The sequence below is a fragment of the Chiloscyllium plagiosum genome, chromosome 29 (assembly GCF_004010195.1).
Source record: "Chiloscyllium plagiosum isolate BGI_BamShark_2017 chromosome 29, ASM401019v2, whole genome shotgun sequence".
Lineage (NCBI taxonomy): Eukaryota > Metazoa > Chordata > Chondrichthyes > Orectolobiformes > Hemiscylliidae > Chiloscyllium > Chiloscyllium plagiosum.
In genome coordinates, this window is record NC_057738.1 from 4,143,690 (window position 1) to 4,143,958 (window position 269).

Here is a 269-nt window from a genome sequence, read left to right on the forward strand (position 1 = left end):
TGAGACATGATTTCCCAAGCACAAAGCCATGTTGACTATCCCTAATCAGTCCTTGCCTTTCCAAATACATGTACATCCTGTCCCTCAGGATTCCCTCCAACAACTTGCCCACCACCGAGGTCAGGCTCACTGGTCTATAGTTCCCTGGCATGTCCCTACCACCCTTCTTAAACAGTGGCACCACATTTGCCAACCTCCAGTCTTCCAGCACCTCACCTGTGACTATCGATGATACAAATAGCTCAGTAAGAGGCCCAGCAATCACTTCT